Source organism: Rattus norvegicus, chromosome X (genome assembly GCF_036323735.1).
Source record: "Rattus norvegicus strain BN/NHsdMcwi chromosome X, GRCr8, whole genome shotgun sequence".
Lineage (NCBI taxonomy): Eukaryota > Metazoa > Chordata > Mammalia > Rodentia > Muridae > Rattus > Rattus norvegicus.
In genome coordinates, this window is record NC_086039.1 from 17055801 (window position 1) to 17074397 (window position 18597).

Below are 18597 nucleotides of genomic sequence, written 5' to 3' on the forward strand. Positions count from 1 at the left end.
CTGCCACGCTCCCACCTTCATGATAATGACTAGACTTCTGAACCTGTAAGCCAGCCCCAATTAAATGTTGTCCTTTGCAAGACTCGCCTTGGTTATGGTGTCTGTTCACAGAAGTAAAACCCTAACTGAGACACCAAGTAATTTTTTTAAAGATTTGTTTTTATTCATTTTATGTATATGAGTACACTGTTGCTGTCTTCAGACACACCAGAAGAGGGCATACATACAGACCCCATTACAGGGGTAGGAACTCCACAGGAAGACCAAAAGAGTAAAGTAACCTCAACCCTTAGAGTTTTCAGAACCTGAACCACCAACCAAAGAACACACACAGGCTTGACCTAGGCCTCCCTGCATATAGGTTACAGATGTACAGCTTGGTCTTCATGTGGCTCCTGAATAACTGGAGTGGGAGCTGTCCTAAAAGCTGTTCCCTGTATGTGGAATATGCTCTTTTAACTGAGCTGCCTTGTCTGGCCTCAGTGGGAGAGGATGGGCCTAGTCTTCCAGAGATTTGAAGTGCCAGCATGGGGGGATACTCAGGGGTCCCTCACCTGCTCAGAGGAGAAGGGGAAGGGGAAGAATTGTGAGAGGGGGATGACTGGGAGGGGGGTAGTGAGCAGGATGTAAGGTGAATAAATAAAATAGTAATAATGAAAATAGAAACTTAGAAACAATTACCTCCAGGAGGGAGTTAAAAAACCAGCGAGAGACTTGGGAGGTGAGTAAACGTGTCTGGGAGAGTTGACACTTGCAGGACTCTAAAAGGCCCCTCTTCAGTGTTGAGAAACAGTGAACACCAGCAGCAGAAGGGACTCTGAGCAGTCTAGCTCTGAAGAAGCGATCTCTCGCCTGTTGATCTGCCTGCAAGTTGTACAGAGAACTTTCATGAGTCCCTGGGGTGGGCTATCTCGTGGCATGGCTACTTTTGAGTCATGCCTGCTCATCTAAATAAACCCCTCACCCAGACTTCTGCTATTAGGCCTAATAAAACTCATTGCTTAAAGTGGGGGGCGGGGTTGCTACGACCGCTCAGCACCACAGCATAGTAGGTTTGCTGTGGTGCTATTTGCAATCGCTGAGATACAGAACTAGCCTAGATAGCTGTTGACAGATGAATAAATAAAAACTAATGTGGTACACACATAATGGAGGTTTCCCCAACTGTGAAGAAAAATGAAATCACGTTGTTTCCAGGAACTGAAGATCACCATATTAAATAAAATAAGGGAGACATCACATATTATCTCTCATATGCCAAACATAGATTTAATCTAACTTAAAGATTTGTTTATTTATTCATTTATTTATTTATTCAGTTTAATGTATGTGAGTACACTGTCACTGTCTTCAGACACACCAGAAGAGGACATCAGATCTCATTACAGATGGTTGTGAGCCACCATGTGGTTGCTGGGATTTGAACTCAGGAACCTCTGGAAGAGCAGTCAGTGCTCCTAACCACTGAGCCATCTCCAGCCTGTATATTTAAATTTTACGTATGCATACACATGGCATTTATCCTCCAGGCTTACTCTTTCTCCACGTTCTGACAGGGTAACCTGGGCTTCGTGTGTGTGTGTGTGTGTGTGTGTGTGTGTGTGTGTGTGTGTGTGTGTTCACCCGTGTGCCAGTGCATGTGCAAACCACAGTTGACATTAAGTGTCTTACTTTATTACGCTCTGAAAGGGAAAGTATCGGCTCAGGACTCAAAGGCCAAGTTCTTAGCACAAAGCACATTTATTTGCCCAAGAGAGACAAAAGGCAGGGAATAAAAGAGAAAGACAGGAGGTAGAGGATGAGGGAGAAGAAGGGAACAAGGGAGAGGGAGAAGGGGTACTTCTCCTGGGGGACAGAGGACTGCCCCTCTGTCTGGATAGAGAGGAGACAGACATGGCACACAGGAAGATGGCCGTTTATAAAGGTATAAGGGGGAAACCCACGTTAGCATGAAGTGTTTAATTTTGATTGGCTGTGTTAACTGGGTGAGCCAAGGGGACACCTGGTTGTTGGACTTCAACGCTCTGGTAGCTGAACCTTGGTGGTCAGCCTCAGGAGGAGGAAGTGGCCAAATAAGGGAATAGGCCTTGGGGCTAGCTTCAGGAATGGAGTCTAATGGTTTTTAGCAAGGCTGGGGAAGGGGGAGAAGGGCAAGGCTGCCAGAGCTGTGTTTGCTGTGCTGGGGCTGCCTAGAGTCCCTTTACTCTCCTCTTAATATATTGGGGCAAATCTCTCCTTGAACTCAGAGTTTACCAATTTCAGGAGTTTAGCTAACTCTTCATATCTGCCTCTCCCTTTCCCACCCCACCCTTGCAATGCTGGGTCACAGGCAGGGCACCATACCTGCCCATCATTTACATGGGAGCTGCAGGTTCCACTTGGGTTTTTCATGCATATGGGGCAAGTGTTTTGCCCACTGAGCCATTACCATTGAACCATGAACTTCTTTGCATGATGGCTTGGTTTCATGCATATCAACACAAAGTTATTTTGGAAGCCCGAACCTCAATTGAAAAAAAAAAAGTGCCCCCACTAAATTGGCCTGTGGGGCGTTTTCATGATAGATGATTGATTTGGGAAGGCCTAGCTCCCTCTGGGTGGTGCCATCCTCTGCTGATAGTCCCAAGTGCTATAAGAAAGAAGACTGAGGGGGTTGGGGATTTAGCTCAGTGGTAGAGCGCTTGCCTGGCAAGCGCAAGGCCCTGGGTTTGGTCCTCAGCTCTGGGAAAAAAAAGAAAGAAGACTGAGCAAGTCATGAAGAGCAAGCCAGTAAGCAGCATCCCTCCATGGCTTCTACATCACTTCCTGCCTCCAGGTTCCTGTCTTGCTTTCTCTCGGTGATAGACTTAAAAGCTATAAGGTCAGATAAAAACTTTCCTTCCTAAGTTGATTATGGCCATAGGATTTTATCACAGCATTAGAAACCCTAACATAGAGCTAGAAGGAAGCCGGGGGTGGGGTGGGGTGGAGAGAAAGTGAGAGAAAGCACACTTGTGGTGGAAGCCATAGTTGTCTTTTTTTTTTTTTCACAAGGTCTCACTATCTAGACCAGGATGACCTCAAATTCACAACCTTCATGCCTCTGAATCCCTGGGACTGGGATTATAGGTTTGCACCACCATGCCCCGTCCCTGCAGTCTTTAGATAAACTAATCTCACGGGTGATTTCTATTCTGCACCAACATAGCCGCTGAGAATTCTAGCTGTAAAGTGCTGCAAAACTGAAGAAAGAGGTAGGCAAACCTAGGACTGCACATGGTGCAACTGAGTGGAGCCTTAAGGACAGAAGTGTCATCCTGGGAAAAAGCAAGACCAAAAAGAGTAGATCTCCACTATGTTGAGTCAGAAGCAGGTACGTTGATCCAAACACCAGTAACTTTATCCAAGCTGGATGATACCTGGTTTATCTTGACTTCATGTTCTAGTGTTAAAACTACCAAAGCCCGGTCACAAAGATACACAGAAGACTCTAACAGCTTTGCTTACTTATAATGTTGGAAAACTACATGGGAGAAATGCCCAAGAATATTCTGGGCCAGTCATGGTAGTCATAGGTACAGATGGCTGCAATCGGGCAAAATGAATCCCTACAACATGTCAGCACGTCTGCTGTATTTTATTTGTTGGAAGTAAGTCACTAAACCCAGGCCACACTTGGAAAGGAGATTATACAGATCATTAGTGTCTTTTTTTTATTCATTTATTATGTATAAGTACACTGTAGCTGTCTTCAGACACACCAGAAGAGGGCACCAGATCTCATTACAGATGGTTATGAGCCACCATGTGGTTGCTGGAAATTGAACTCAGGACCTCTGGAAGAGCAGTCAGTGCTCTTAACCACTGAGCCATCTCTGTGGTTAAGCCCAGATCATTAGTGTCTTAGTCACTATTTTATCCCTGGGAAGAGACACCATGGCGAAGGCAACGAAAGCGTTTAACTGGAGCTGGCTTATAGTTTCAGAGGGTTCGCTTGTTGTCTTTATGGCAGGAAGCATGGTGGTATCAAGCAGACATGGTGCTGGAGAAAGAGCTGGGAGTACTACATGCTGAGTGACAGGCAGAGAAGAGGGGGGACAGACAGACAGACTCTGGGCATAGCATGGGCTTTTGAACCCTCAAAGCCTGGTCCCAGTGACATACTTCCTCCAACAAGCCCACACCTCCCCTCCTAATCCTTTTTTTAAAAAGAGTTATTTATTTAATGTGTATGAGTACACTGTCGCTGTCTTCAGACACACCAGAAGAGGGCATCAGATCCCATTACAGATGGTTGTGAGCCACCATGTGGTTGCTGGGAATTGAACTCAGGACCTCTGGAAGAGCAGCCAGTGCTCTTAACTGCTGAATCATCCCTCCAGTCCTTATTATTATATTTTAAGTGTCTATGTGTCTGTGGGTGCACGTGTATGTGTCTGCAGTAGCCCGGAGAGACCAGAAGAGGACACTCGATCCTCTGGAACAGGGGTTACAGGAAGTTGTGAGCTACCAGATAACTAAACTTGGATCCTCTGTAGGAACAGCAAGGGCTCTAAACTGAGACATTGCTCCAGCCCCCTCTTTTCTTTTTTAATAGTTTGCCAAATCCAGGTACTACTCATAAATTCATTGATAAGGGGCTAGCCACTAGAGCATGGTCCCCAGGTAGCACATCCTTGAAGAAAATGGGTTTTCCCTCCCTAAGAAGCTTCATCTGACAGTAACTGATCCTCAGCTACGGATGCCAGCCATAGCATTACTCGAATATATGTTAATTAAAATATAATTACACAATTTAACGCCTTCTCTCCCTCCCACCCAATCCGACCCACTATTTTTTTTCTTTTTTTTTTTTTTTTCGGAGTTGGGGACCGAACCCAGGGCCTTGCGCTTACTAGGCAAGCGCTCTTCCACTGAGCCAAATCCCCAACCCCCGACCCACTATTTTTTATTAAGACAAGTTTCCTCTATTAAAACAAGACTGCGATATAGTGGCCAGGTGGTGGTGCACACCCTTAATTCCAGTACTCAAGAGGCAGAAGCAGGCGGATCTCTCTAAGTTTAAGGCCAGCCTGGTCTACAGAGCAAGTTCCAGGACAGTCGGGGTCACAAAGAGAAACCCTGTCTCAAAAAATAAAAATAGGGGTTGGGGATTTAGCTCAGTGGTAGAGCGCGTGCCTAGGAAGCGCAAGGCCCTGGGTTCGGTCCCCAGCTCCGAAAAAAAGAACCAAAAAAAAAAAAAAAAAAGAAAGAAAGAAAAGAAAACAAACAAAAGACTCGCTATGGAGTTAAAAGTGGGTGGCCACAATATTATGATCTTCTAGACTCAACATTCTGAATGTCGGGATACAGGTCCATTGTACATATTTGTTGGTTGGTTGTTTTTGGAACAGAGCCTTACAACATTCACCAGGCTGGTTTCAAACTTCTCTGCTCATGTGATCCTGTAGCCTTAGTTCCCAAGTATCTGGAATTATAACCATGTGCCACCATGCTCAGTCCTGAGCGCTCTGCTTCCTGGCCAATCTTTTTTTAAAATATTTTATTTATTTATTATCTATGAGTACACTGTCGCTGTCTTCAGACACTCCAGAAGAGGACATCAGATCTCCTCACAGATGGTTGTGAGCCACCATGTGGTTGCTGGGATTTGAACTCAGGACCTCAGGAAGAAAAGTTGGTGCTTCTCTTAACCATTGAGCCACCTCTCCAGCCCCCCTGGCCAATCTTTTTTTTTTCCCCGGAGCTGGGGACCGAACCCAGGGCCTTGTGCTTGCTAGGCAAGGGCTCTACCACTGAGCTAAATCCCCAAACCCTCCCCTGGCCAATCTTATATACCTTTCCACCAGCCTGTAGCAATACTGTTGCTTCTTGTAATGCTTGTATCAGAAAAATATAGATCCTGCCTCTGTGGGCCCCTTGTACCTTTTATTTATTGGGAGTTACAACATTATAACATTGATAATGGTGCATTGTCCACAGGGTTGCCTGTAGACAATGACCGCCAAGGATTCAGAATTTGTCCCTTTGTAGATAAAGACCCTGAAACCCTGACTCTGAGTGCACAGGAAAGTATGTTCGATGCTTCTTTTTCTGGCTCAGTTAAATTATCTGTGTGAAATTTTATCAAAGAAATGCATAAGGGCACTGTGCACGGTCGGTCATGAACTCTTTCACGAGCATCTCTTCTTCCTAGCTTTGTGTCATTTCAAAGCCGACAGGAGTTTCCGCGCGCAGCCAGATGCAAGCAGATGTCTTGAATATTTCGCACATGTTCTTTAATCCTCAAGAGCACCCAGAAAGTAACCTAGTGTTATCTCTATTTTCACAGACGATGAAACCTCATATACAGAGAGCTTTAAGAATTTTTTTGAGACCACACAGTGAATAAGTGACAGAACTGTAACTGGAACCTACTTGAATCTAGTCAAATTGTACTCGTTTGGTTTTCTTGTTTTGGGTTTGTTTGGTTGGTTGGTTATTTTTTGTTTTGTTTTGTTTTTTGTTTGTTTTCTGTGGTTTTATTTGGGGGGGGGCGGGGTTGTTTAGTTTTTAAGACCAGTTCTTTTTGTAGCCCAGGTTACCTTCAAACTCAATCCTCCTGCATCAACCTCATGGGTTCTGGGATTACAGGCGAGGCACACACAAGGCTCTATTCTACATTTAAATGTTTGTTTGTTTGTATGTGTGTGTGTCTGTGTGCGTGTGTGTGTATATATATATAATATATATATATTATATATATATACACTCTGTGTGTGTGTGCGTGTATGCATGCCACAGCACACATGTGGAGGTCAAGCAAGGTAGCAAACATTAAACGATCAGGCTGGTCCCTTTGTCCCATCTTTAATCTTCAAATTGACTTCTGAGCCTGCCTTCTTTCTTCTCCCTCCCTTCTTTCCTCCTTCCTCCCCCCTTCCTTTTTTCTTTTTTTTTTTTTAATATTTATTTTATGTACAGCATTCTGCCTGCATATGTGACTGCAGGCCAGAAGAGGGCACCAGATCTCATTACAGATGGTTGTGAGCCACCATGTGGTTGCTGGGAATTGAACTCATGACCTCTGGAAGAGCAGTCGGTGCTCTTAACCACTGAGCCATCTCTCCAGTCCTCCTTTTTTCTTTTCATTTCCTCCTTTTTTTTTTTAAAGAAAAGATCACATCATGTGTTGCTTCTGATATTTGGGCACAAGCAATCCTCCAGTGTCAGTCTCGAGTGGCTGAGATTACAGGCAACACACACACACACACACACACACACACACACACACACACACACACATCCATACCCACACACATGCACACACATCCATATCCACACACATGCGCACATGCACACACACACACACACACACACAGACACACACAGACACAGACACAGACACAGACACACACACACACAGACACACACACACAGACACACACACACACACACACACACACACACACACACACACACACACACACACCCCTGTGGCTTCTGCATCCCTTTTCATTGTTGCTGGATCCTTCTCATGACTCTAGAAATGGCTGACAGCAGTTTCACAGCCAGGTTTTGCAGTTTCTTCTTGTTTAACTTCACCGCTTGCGATGCCTCACAGCTTACTCTTGGTGGCAGTGTTGCCCTAGAAACCAGAAAAGCTTTGTAATCCTTCACCCACTCCCCAAATTGATGTTCTCTTTTCCCACCCTTTGGGTCTGAAAAAAATGCTAGGGAAGCAAGCAGGCTGAGAGTTGGGAGATAGGCTGCCTGCCAGTAGGAGGGCAGCTACCCTGTGGGTAGCAGCTTTGTTCCTTTAAATTGGAAATCATTACAGATCCAAGCTGCAGATCCTAAGATGTCTTTTGTAGAATTGCATTGCCCTTTGTGAGAGCTCCTCTCAGTTCCATGATCAGGTGGTCAGGCTAAAGAGGCTGCTCTCGGTGCAGAAACCTGCGAACACTCACCTCAAGGCCTGCGAGAAGTTATCACTGACCATGGAGCCACATGGTCCAGGGCCTCCATGCCTTCTAACTTCCACTGCTATTTCATGACGCCTGGCAATAAGACAGGGGTCCTCAAAGTGGGGTCTTCAAAGGCTGCATCTGCATTATTGGGGAAGTTTTTACTGACAGTTTCCCAGACCCTAGCTCCTACTTTCTAAATAAACAATATGAAGATGGATGGATATACATCCCTGCCCAGCAAGGGACTGTGATGGCTGCTAGAGTTTGAAGATTACTCTGTTGGCACAGGTGTACTCAAATAAGCACAAACCCCCATGGGTGAGACAGGGTCGCACTGTGTAGCCCTGGCTGTCCAGGAGCTCATAGAGGTCCGCCTGCATCTCCTTCCTGAGTGCTTGTTTATGTTATATAACACCACATCCAGCCTACCTTTAAGTTTTTAGAAAAGAAAGTATACCCTGGGAATATAGCTCTCTCAGGTGCTCTCTCTGTCTCTGTGTGTCTGTCTCTGTGGCTCTGTGGCTCTGTGGCTCTGTGGCTCTGTGGCTCTGTGGCTCTGTGGCTCTGTGGCTCTGTGGCACTCTCTCTCTCTCTCTCTCTCTCTCTCTCTCTCTCTCTCTCTCTCTCTCTCTCTCTCGGGAAGTTGTAGAGTATCCCAGGGCCTTACACACAGAAGGTAAGCAGCCACTAAAGTGAGAAGATACACCTTTAATCCAGACAAGCTGTTATAGTTGCTACAACTGTTGTCCTTATGCCCTGCCACCAAAATGCCCACCTCTTACTTTATTGTCTTGTCACCCAGTATAAAGAGGACATGATGTCCTCATGATTATGTTAAACACCTGGAGGCCGTCTATATAGTCCTATAGAGTGGGTCCAAATTGATACTGAAAGTTTCAAATCATGGATTTAAGAAATCCAGTGGAACGGGGTTGGGGATTTAGCTCAGTGGTAGAGCGCTTGCCTAGCAAGCGCAAGGCCCTGGGTTCGGTCCCCAGCTCCAAAAAAAAGAAAAGAAAAAAAAAAAGAAATCCAGTGGAGGCTGGAGAGATAACTCAGTGGTAAGAGCACTGACAGCTCTTCCAGCAGGCCATGAGTTCAATTCCCAGTAACCACATAGTGGCTCACAACCATCTGTAATGAGATCTGATGCCGTCTTCTGGTGCGTCTGAAGACAGCAAGAGTGTACTCATATACATAAAATAAATAATTCTTTAAAAAAAAAAGAACTCAGTAGGCCTCTCTCCACAAGTCCTGGGAAATGGATGGCTGACAGTTCTTTGGCCAGTTCAGTTATCAGCTCCTGCCACAGCTGCCGGCTCCGAGTTGCACTAAGAGGACAGATTTGGTGTTTAGTCTGCTAAAAGTCCAATCAGACCAAAGCAGGCCCACGCTCACCTCTATCTAAAACCAAGTCACCTGTTAATGCTGAGAACCCAAAAGACAACACTGTTATCTAGCGCTCTGTTAAAACAGCTACTATGATATATGGGGGTTGGGGGAGGGCAAATTCCATATCTAGGGGATTTCTGTGTCTCTGTAAGAGTAAGCTGTATTCCTCACTCCTTCATAATTAAAAAAAATTAGCCTGGGCTGGAGAGATGGCTCAGCGGTTAAGAGCACCCGACTACTCTTCCAGAGGTCCTGAGTTCAATTCCCAGCATCCACATGGTGGCTCACAACCATCTGTAAAGAGATCTGATGCCCTCTTCTGGTGTATCTGAAAACAGCTACAGTGTACTTATATATAATAAATGAATAAATCTTTAAAAAAAAAATTAGCCTACCAGGGTCAGTGGGTAAAATTCGCCTACTGCCAAGCCTGACCACTTGAATTCAAGCTCGCAAAAGCACAAAAGTAAAAAAGAAAGGTTAGCTTTTTTTATAAAAGGAGAGCTGCCCTGGCTACTGCGTATCAACAAGGTGCTGAGGTGTGAGTGTCCGTGCATGCGTGCATGCATGTATGTGTGCGTGTGTGTGTGTGTGTGTGTGTGTGTGTGTGTGTGACATAGGGTGGGTATGCATTCATATGCAGGTGCAGCTGAGACTACACTGAGGGGACTCATGATGTTACAAAAGCATTCTACCAGTCACATTCCTAGACTCTACAACTTAGTTTAAATGTTTTACATTTATTTATTATTTTTTCATTTCTTTTTGTGTATTTGTGTGTGTGCATATGTGTGTACACTTACCAAACTTTGTGTGTGTGGAGGCGAAAGAACAACTTGCAGGAGTCACTTCTTTCCATCATGTGGGTTTCAGAAATTTAAGTCATACCATCAAGCTAGACAAAAAGCATTTTTTTACCGTCATAACTATATTACTGGAAGTTGTTTTTCTCTCCTCTTTCTTTCTTTCTTTCCTTCTGTTTTTTTAAGACAGACTTTTCTGTGTATCTGTGCCTGTCAGGAACCTGCTGTGTAGCCCAGGCTGGCCTCAAACTCTAGGAGATCCACCTGTCTCTACCTCCTGAGTACTGGGATTAAAGGCATGAACCACCACTACCCAGATGCTGGACCAAATTTTAATATTACCAGTTTGATTCTGAAACCAACTAAAAATTTTGAGCCCTCTTTGGAAGTGGAGAGAGTTTTATAATAGAATGGACAGATACACTAAAATAGCAATTAAAATGTTTTAAGTTTTCTTCTATGGGAATGTTTTATCTACATGTATGTCTGTGTGCATACATGTTGCCTGCAGTGGCCATTAGAGGGTTTCTGATACCCTAGAACTGCAGTTACAGATGGTTGTGAACCACCATGTAGTGGCTGGGAATTGAACTCAGGACCATTGGAAGTCAATGCTCTTAACTGCCGAGCCATCTCTCCAGCCCCAGGTTTTTTTAAATCAATAAATGCAAACTGTACTAATTATGTACATGCAAGGGAGATGCATGCAATATGACATAGGCATGAAGGTCAGAGACTGTGTGCTGACCTGTTCTCTCCTTTCATCTTGGGATCCAGGAACTGAATGAAGCCATCTCACCAGCTCCACATAAGCAATTTAAATGTCCTTTTCTCCCTACACCATCAAAGGTGCTGTTTTCATTTTTAATAATTAGTTCTGCCTGTTCATTTTTTTCTTAAGATTTATTTAATGTATATGAGTACACCATAGTTGTCTTCAGACACACCAGAAGAGGGCATCGGATCCCATTACAGATGGTTGGGAGCCACCATGTAGTTGCTGGGATTTGAACTCAGGACCTCCGGAAGAGCAGTCAGTGCTCTTAACCGCTGAGCCATCTCTCCAGCCCTGTTTTCACTTTTAAAGTCAGGCCGCACCTTCCATTTGGTTGTTTAGACCAATAATTACGTATTTAACCTAGATAGCAAATTATACCATGTCTTGTCCATTAGTATGCCCTGTAGATACTCCTTTGGTGAAAGTTTGTCTTTTTTTACTATTTTTTTCTGGTGTTAGGGACCAAACCAGGGCACTGTAAATTCAGTCTACTACTGAGCTATATCCACACCCCTCATATCAGCTGAATGGTGGTCTCCTGCAACTTTAATCTTAGCACTCAGGGGGCAGAGACAAGCAGATCTCTTAGTTCAAGGTTACCCTGGTCTACATACAGAGCAAGTTCCAGGGCAGCCAAGACCACACAGAGAAACCCTGTCTTAAAAAAACAAAAACAATAACAAAAAAATTTAAAAACACTTTACAGCCCAGCCCTGTGGCTTTTAACCCCAGATGTCCAGTGGCAGAGAAAGGCAGATCTCTAAGTTCAAGGCCAGCCTTCGATACAAGTTCTAGGACAGCCAGGGGCAACACAGAGAATTTCTGTGTAAGGATTTTTTTTAAAAAAGACAAAAAATAGGACCCAGGATGTACCTCTGTTGCAGGATACTTTCCTAGCATGAAAAAGGTTCTGGCTTCATTCTGTAGTACTTAGAGAAAATGAAGAAAAAAAAAACAGTATTTTTCAGTAAAAAAAAAAATCAAAGAAAATTCACAAGTAAAGTGCTTCAAAATGTTTTCTGTTGTCAGTTGTAGTGACCCACATTTAATCTCAACATGGTAGACAGAAGCAGGTGAAATTTTTGAGTTAGAGTTAACTTGGCCTCCACAGTCAGTTTCAGACAAGCCAGGACCAGAGAGAATCTGTCTCAAAAAGAAACAAACAAAACCCAAATATTGTGTCAGCTGTACAAGAAGATAATTGCTGGCAATAAGTAAGATTTTAAAGCTTTGTAAAGAAAATACTTTTTTAAATAAAATTTAAGTTTTGAAGGAAAACGTTGCTTTAATAACTGTACTTTCAGAATGGGTACCAGACAACTCTTACTTTCAAAGTGCACAGAGAAGACATATCTGAAGTCCATATTTCAATTCTTTTCAGGGGTTGGGGATTTAGCTCAGTGGTAGAGCGCTTGCCTACCAAGCGCAAGGCCCTGGGTTCGGTCCCCAGCTCCGAAAAATAGAAAAGGAAAAAAAAAAAAAAGAAAACCTCAATTCTTTTCAGATTCATCCAGACTACACAGAATTTTTAGTATTGAGAAATGTTTTCCTTGTGCTTCCAATCCCTGAGGAGCAGATGTGTGCTGACTGTTTTGATATAGGTGTTCTGAACACCAAGCCGGGTCTGTGGAACTAGACTGATCACGACTTCAGTTGGTAGACCCTGGAGTCTCCCTTTGGTGTCTTTTGTTTGCAGGAGTAGCAAGATTGCTCTTTTGTGCTCAGAGGAAGATTTTACTATTACCATAAACGTTCACTCTCCTGTGGCATGTCTTTTTTTTTTTTTGTTTGTTTGTTGTTTGTTGTTTGAGACAGTTTCTTTGTGTAGCCCTGACTGTCCTGAAACCCTGGGACATGCTCTGTAGACCAGGATGGCTTCAAACTCAGAGATCCACTTGCCTGTGCCACCAAAGCTTAGCTTCTGCTACACATGATCAAGGATCACTAAGAAATTACCCTGTTTGAAGAACAAAATTTACACTGAGCCCTGTCCTCAAAAGAACCAAACAACAAAACGCAATTTTAAAAAATTGACTTGGGCTGGAGGATGGCTCAGTGGTTAAGAGCACTGACTGCTCTTCCATAGGTCCTGAGTTCAATTCCCAGCATCCACATGGTGGCTCGCAACCATCTGTAATGATATCTGTCGCCCTCTTCTGGTGTGTCTGAAGACAACTACAGTGTGTGTATATATATAAAATAAATCTTTATATGACCCAGGTTGGCTACTAAAGTATTCATTGCAGAAGTCCTAAGCCCCATAGTGCGAGCTCCCTAACCTTCCAGAGTAAACAAGTGCCCTCCGTTAGCTTTTTACCCACGACTAATTTTACAGACTGAGGTGGTATTTGAATCCACTACACAAGGTCCCTAAACCTAAAGCCCGACTTTGGCAGGATGCCCAGTCACAGGCTACAACCATTGCGCATGCACCGAGGCTGTCAACAGGAACTGGTGCAAACGTGGAGGCGGAGCTACGCTATTCCTAGGGCCGCAGCCTGAGAAAGGAAAAGTCCCGCCTCCATCTGACTAGAAACCAATCAGAGATCACTATGGCAGCCTCGAACCAATCAGAAGTCACCAGGATAGCTCCCGAGCCAATGGCCTGCGCGAATGCCTTGGGAACAGGTTCCAAACGGAAGGATAGGGGGTCAGAGGAAAGCTGGTGAACGTGGAGGGTGGGACAGAGTCCTTCCGCCGACTCGATCCTGCCATCCGCCAGAGTCAAACGGCAAACGGCAGGCCAGGACGGGGTCGTGTGGCGGGCGGACCGGTGGTCGTTTGGGGCCAGGCGCCGCTTCCTCGCTCCTCCCCCATCAACAAGTGGACCGTTCCAAGATGGCCGCTCTCCGTAGTGGCGTGAGCCCCGGCTGCGGCTCCGCTCCCGATCTCCCCCCCACACCCGACACCCCTGTGGTTCAGTCCGGGCGGCCGTGCTTGTGCCGGGCCGCAGGGGCTGAGACGTGGGCGCCCCTCGGGCCACGCGCAGTGGTTTGATCCATGCTAGCGTCACAGGCTTTGAAGTGGATACTTCCCTTGAACACAAATTCTCAGGGTGTTTTCAGTCCTGAGACCACAGACGTTTGTGACAGGGAAGACTTGCTGGGAGCGACCTGGCTTTTAATTTTGAGGCAGGGTCGCATACTATGTGTGTCCAAGCTGGCCTCGAACATACCATGCTGGCCACATTCGCCTCAAACTCAAGGATATCCTCCTGCCTAACCCGCTGAGCACTGAGATATAGGAGCGACCGAGGAGGGCGGGGAGAAGCTTGGAGTAATACTGAACATTACTCGATGTTTTATAAAAATGACAAATAATAACTCACCCAGGCTTGTTGACTGACACACACTGTGACCCCAGCACTCAGGAGATGGTACCCATCTTCAACTATATAGCCAGTCTGGGCTACATAAAACTGCCTCAAATAATAATGATGATAATATAAAACTAAAATAATATAATTATTTTTTTTTGGTTCTTTTTTTCGGAGCTGGGGACCGAACCCAGGGCCTTGCGCTTCCTAGGCAAGTGCTCTACCACTGAGCTAAATCCCCAACCCCATAATATAATTATTTTAAAAAATAATTATAACCTGACAGATTTCGCCCGCATCTTCATCACATTACACCAATGGTCTTAGTCATCTTAATGGCCTTAACGACTATTATTTTCTTTGCTGTGGAAGAGGGAACTGAGGTACTCAGAGCTCACCAGAAAGGACAGGGATGACAAGAGGACAAGAGCCAGAGCCCAAACTGTATAGCTCCAAATTTAGCTTCTAGCCCATTAGCTACCGAGCTGTGTGTGTACGTGTGTGTGTGTGTGTGTGTGTGTGTGTGTGTGTGTGTGTGTGTGTGTGTGTACGGTGTTGCTCAAGATGGACTTTAAAGCCTCTGAAACACAAGGCAGCACAGAGTTCAGCCCTCAGCACAGCACAAGTGACTCTTATCTCTACAGATGTTCTCTGTGCACACCCGGTTCCTCACTCACCGTGCCAGGACTCGAGGCTTCTAAACCACTCACTTACTCCTGGCCTCAGGAAACACCTCAGGAGTAAAATTTGCCATCTCACTCTCATCTAGTTCTTAAGAAACAGTAGTTGGCCCATCCCCATGTGTAAGTAAATTTTCAGGGTGGACTCAGTTGTATGGTGGGAACCAGAATGTAAAGATACCCAATTCAGGGCTTGAGGTATGCAATTGGGATCTTTTAGGCAACATCTTTACAAATTATAATCATTCGTTGTTTTTCTTTTGACACAGTCTTTGTAGCCTTGGCTGGTTTAAAACATACTACATAGATCGGATGGTCTCAAGCTCCTTGCAATCCTCCTGTCTCAGTCTCCTGAATGCTAGGTTTTTGGCCATGCCAGCATACTTGACTCCCCCATTGTCATTTGTTAGGGGTTAGGTCCATCCTCCTGCTCCAGCAGATACCCTGTTCCTCCAATGACTCTCTCTTTTGTATAAAATGATGTAGCTTTTACATATACCTTCCTATGTAATGCAGTATGACTCAAATCCTACAATGTAATGCTCTGTAGAGAGTTGCTATTCTTATTTTTTTTAGTTTTTTTAATTTTTAAATTTTATTTACGTTATGTATGAGTGATCTGCTGCACGTACACCTGCATGCCAGAAGAGGGCATCGGATCCTTTTATAGATGGTTGTGAGCCACCACATGAGTGCTGGGACTTGAACTCAGGACTTCTGGAAGAGAACAGTCAGTGCTCTTAACCACTGAGCTATCTCTATAGCCCTTAGTCTTGTCTTCCTTTTGGAGCAATGTCAATAAAATAACTGCCCATTATTACCACACCTACAGCACTCATCTTCAAGAGAATAGGAGATTATTCTGAAGACATTCTGAGTGACCATGGTTTGGGAACACAGATTTAGTTGGCCCCAAATGTCAGGTTCCTACGTGGAAGCAGTTTCATCCAATTTTGTAGTTTCACAGAACAAAGAGTGTCATAAATCAAGACAAGTTTAAAACACACTGGTGGGTACATCAGAGATGGCAGAAGCTTTTTATCAGCCCAAGGTGCTATCTGATAGCATTCCTAGCTTTTAGGTGGAAACCAAGAAGTCTGCTACATCAATAGATTCCCAACGGTTTTATCTTTTACTAACAGGATGTTAGTTCTGACACAAAGGTGGGCAAGAAATGGCTGGCTGCTCTAGGAGTTAAACCAGCCCAAGGATAAGGTAATATCCAACCTCTCCCTGTCTGTGCAATTTTATCCAGTCAAACAGGTTCTGGATTCACATCTTCTTTCCAGGAATTCTCGAATATTCAGACCATATTTAATACAGAAGCAAGGAGGGTTTTTTCATTTATTTATTTATTTATTTTTCAGATATTTTTAAATCCTTTATTGATTAAAGTCACAGACATGGAAGGCCAATCGTAAAGCAGAGTAAGTACTAGCTAACACTATAAACAGGAAACAAGCTGGCCACGGTGATACACATCTGTAATTCCAGCTATTGGGAAGCTGAGAACCATGAGTTTGAGGCTACTGGAGTTATAGCTCAAGTATTTTACAAAATAAAAGACAAAACAACAGCCACAATAACAACATCATCTAGCTGGGCTGTGGTGACACACACTTTGATCCCAGCACTTCGGGGTCAGAGGCAGGAGGATCTCTGAGTTCAAGGTCTACAGAGCAAGATCCAGGACAGCCAGAACTACACAAAGAAACCCTGTCTGGAGCATGGTGGGGTGGGAAACAAACAAGCAAGACCAAAACTGGAAGCAGTTCCCCACCTGAGGGCCCTGGGGGCTGGGAAGAAGAGCTGATCATGGAGTCATGGAGCCTCTGGTGGTGTATCTGCACACACACACACACACACACACACAGAGGTAATGGGATCCGATGCCCCCTCTTCTGGTATGTCTGAAGACAGTGACAGTGTACATTAAATAACTAAATAAATAAATCTTAAACAAATATATGATTTAGGTTTTCTTTTCTGTTGTTGGTGGTGGTGGTGGTTTTTTTTTTTTTTTTTTTGTGGTTCTTTTTTTCGGAGCTGGGGACCGAACCCAGGGCCTTGAGCTTCCTAGGCAAGCGCTCTACCACTGAGCTAAATCCCCAACCCCCCCCTTTTTTTTAGAGAAAAAGTATAAATTATAATTCTGTCTGCTACTTACAAATAAAAGCAGAAACACAGCCATAGTTAATTTTCTCTTTTTTGAGACAGGGTTTCACCAAATAGCCTAAACTGGTCTAAAATTTACTATGTTGACCAGCCCAGCATTGAGCTCATAGAGATCTTCTCTGCCTCTGCCTCTGCCTCTGCCTCTGCCTCTGCCTCTGCCTCTGCCTCTGCCTCTGCCTCTGCCTCTGCCTCTGCCTCTGCCTCTGCCTCTGCCTCTGCCTCTGCCTCTGCCTCTGCCTCTGCCTCTGCCTCTGCCTCTGCCTCTGCCTCTGCCTCTGCCTCTGCCTCTGCCTCTGCCTCTGCCTCCCAATTAAAGGCACACACCCAGACAGAATCACAACTATGCAATGTTAATTTTAAAAATCCCAACTAGCAGAAGCATGGACGTTTGACGTCATGTCTATAGAGTAATGGGGGCAGCTCTTGTGCTTCTTATTACAGAAGCAGTAAGAAGATGAAGAAGAAAAACCCATAGGAGCGGGGCAGTTGATTTTAATCTCATGCATGTGAGTGTTGTGCTTGCATCTATGCCTATGCTCTATGTGTGTGCCTAGTGTCCATAGAAGCCAGAAGAGGGTGTTGGAGCCCCGAAAACTGGAATTTAAACAAGCCTAAGAGCTGCCGGGTGGGTACTATTCAGAAGAACAGCCTCTGAGCAATCTCTCACACTCCACGAATTTTATCATATCCTGGGGGTGCCTCCTAAGAGTTTAGGAACCATTTCTTACAGAGCTGGCATCAGCTTCATGACCACAGACAGTTTGTGCTGCAATCTCCCTACCAGGAAAATTGTTGCATAAGAACTGTGCCTTTTCCATAGGGTTACCTGGGAATACTGAGTGAGTTAACAGACAGTACTTTTTTTCCTTTTTTCTTTTTATTTATTTATTTTTAAATATTTATTTACTTATTTTATGTATGTGAGTACACTATAACTGTCTTCAGACACACCAGAAGAGGGCATCAGATCTCATGACAGATCGTTGTGAGCCACCATGTGGTTGCTGGGAATTGAACTCAGGACCTCTGGAAGAGCAGTCGGTGCTCTTTAACCTCTGAGCCATCTGTCTAGCCCCAAATCAAAGACTATTAGTCCTCCCATTTATTCCTTCAACACATTTTCTTTTTGAGACAGGGTCTCATGCAGCCCAGGCCAACCTCTAATTCACTATGTAGTTTTGGCTGACCATGAATACCTGATCCTCCTGCCTCTCTTTTCCAAAATTTTGGATTGCATGTGTGTGCCACCATCCCCAATAAACATATTTCTTGAGTGTTTACGTTTGGCTAGTTTCTAGAAATTCTTAGTAGACAACATTCAGTACTGTTAAAATGAGAGAACTCTAGCCAGTACAGCTGTTGCTTGGCACAGGATGCCCTGGGTTTGACTCTCAGCATCCCAAAAATCATAGTGGTACATGCTTATAATCTCAGTACTTGGGAAGTTGGGGCTTCAGGATCAGAAGTTCAAGGTCAGCTTCAGCTACATGGAAAGTTAGAAGTCAGTCTGTAATACATTTCTTGT